Source organism: Cebus imitator, unplaced genomic scaffold (assembly GCF_001604975.1).
Source record: "Cebus imitator isolate Cc_AM_T3 unplaced genomic scaffold, Cebus_imitator-1.0 Scaffold38, whole genome shotgun sequence".
NCBI classification, from domain to species: Eukaryota; Metazoa; Chordata; class Mammalia; order Primates; family Cebidae; genus Cebus; species Cebus imitator.
This window is the reverse complement of record NW_016107353.1, coordinates 3,384,729-3,387,318: the sequence shown is the minus strand read 5'-3', so window position 1 is coordinate 3,387,318 and position 2,590 is coordinate 3,384,729.

The following is a 2,590-nucleotide window of genomic DNA, read 5'->3' as shown; positions in this document are numbered from 1 at the left end:
TTTTGAGAGAGAGAATTTTCACTCTGTCGCCCATGCTGGAGTACAGTGGTGTGATCTGGGCTCACTGCAATCTCCACCTCCCAGGTTCAAGCCATTCTCCTGCGTCAGCCTTCTGAATAGCTGGGTTTACAGGCGTTCATCACCATGCCTGGCTAATTTTTGTATTTTTAGTAGAGATGGGGTTTCACCAAGTTGTTCAGGCTGGTCTCGAACTCCTGACCTCAAGTGATCCACCTGTCTCGGCCTCCCGAAGTGCTGGGATTGCAGGCGTGAGCCACTGTACCTGGCCTAAATTTTTCTTAATGTGAAAAAAAATAGCCGGGCACAGTGGCTCACGCCTGTAATCCCAGCACTTCGGGAGGCCAAGGCAGGCAGATCACCTGAGGTCAGGAGTTTGAGACCAGCCTGGCCAACATGGTAAAACCCCATCTCTACTAAAAATATAAAAATTGGCTGGGCACACTGACAGGTGCCTGTTATCCCAGCTACTCGGGAGGCTTAGGCAAGAGAATCGCTTGAAACCAGGAGGTGAAGGTTTTAGGGAGCTGAGATTACGCCATTGCACTCCAGCCTGGCTGAGACTCTGTCTCAAAAATAAATAAATAAATAAGGCTGGGCACAGTGGCTTACGCCTGTAATACCTGAACTTTGGGAGGCTGAGGCAGGTAGATCACCTGAGGTTGTGAGTTCGAGACCAGCCTGACCAACATGGAGAAACCCTGTCTCTACTAAAAATACAAAATAATTTGCTGGGTGTGGTGGTGCATGCCTGTAATCCCAGCTACTTGGGAGGCTGAGGCAGGAGAATTGCTTGAACCCAGGAGGTAGAGATTTCGGTGAGCTGAGATCACGCCATTGCACTCCAGCCTGGGCAACAAGAGCAAAACTCCATCTCAAATAAAATAAAATAAAGTTGTGAATGGCAGTGGAAAGAAATTGTAGGAATGGCAGGCAGGAGTGTTGGAGAAAGAGGTAGAATCAGAGACAAGGATGGGCTTTGCCTTTGTATCTAGGAGTTCCAAGAACTTGCCTATCTGAGGTCGCTCTGTTCACAACCAGGGCCAGGCCTTTTGAGTGGCTGTTACCTACCTTAGAGGTAGGTTATGATGATGAATTTTATGTGTCAATTTGACTGGGCCACAGGATGTTCAGATATTTGGTCAAATATTATTCTGGATGTTTTTGGATGGGATTAACATTTGCATCGGTAGACTCAGTAAAGCAGATTGCCTTCCATAACGTGGGTGGGCCTCATCCAATCAGTAAAGGCCTGAACAGAACAAAAAGGCTGATCCTTGCTCTGGGTAAGAGAGAATTCTTCCTGCCTGACTGCATTTAAGCTGGGACATTGACTTTTTCTTGCCTTTGATCTCAAAACATTGGCTCTTTCTGGATCTGTAACTGCTGGCCTTTGGACTGGAACTATACCATGGGCTCTCCTGGGTCTCTAGCTTGCTGACTTACCCTGCAGACCTTGGGACTTGAGACTTGTCAGCCTCCGTAAGTGTGAGCCATTTCTTTGTAGTAAATCTTTTTATACACACACACACACATACACACACACACACACACACCCTATTGGTTCTATTTATCTGGAGACCCTAGTACAAGGTGACAGTGTTGTGATGGGGCACAGGGGGATGGGAGTGCAGAGAGAGCCCCTAGGTTTATTTACAAAGACCAAATAAATCATTAAGCCAGAGATGCTGGGGATCAAACCACTCCCTCAGTTTACAGATGAGGAAAGTGAGGCCCAACGAAGAAAGTTCTTCCTACTGCACAATCTACTAATCTCACCTGTTAGCTGATGATAGAATTCCCTTAATTGGATACCATAATTAGAAATAAGACTTAAAATGAAAGTATCCCTGGGAAAATAATGCACTGACATAAGTTCACATGAACATATAAACAATTGGATGCATTTTTTTTTTTTTTCTGAAGAGCAAGTTGCAATGGGGGAAGGCAGGGGCACAGAGCGGAAAGACAGATGCAGTCCCTATCCTCTTGGAGATCTCTGATCAATGAGTTTCAAACATGCACAGAAGCAAACTATGCACAGGAAGCATAATTTGGTTCTTGGAAGTGAAAAGAAGAGGCATTCAGGACAATGAGAGAGGGGGTACAGGAGGGGCAGGGCAGGCCCAAAGACCTTGCCTCCTTGTTACACTGTTGAGAGCTGGCCCAGACCACTGTAGCCTACGTTATTCTGGAAAACTAAATCAAAAGTACACATCCAGAGGAATGAATGGCTGGAGCTGGTCCAATGCTTACTTTCAGTGAGCTGGTAGAAAATTCCTGCAGGCCGGGCATGGTGGCTCACGCCTGTAATCCCAGCACTTTGGGAGGCTGAGGTGGGCAGCTCACAGGTCAAGAGATGGAGACCATCCTGGCCAATATGGTAAAATCCTGTCTCTATTAAAAATACAAAAATCAACTGGGTGTGGTGCGTGACTGTAATTCCAGCTACTCTGGAGGCTGAGGCAGGAGAATTGCTTGAATCTGGAAGGTGGAGGTTGCAATGAGCCGAGATTGCACCACTGCACTCCAGCCTGGTGGCAGAGCAAGACTTCATCTCAAAAAAAAAAAA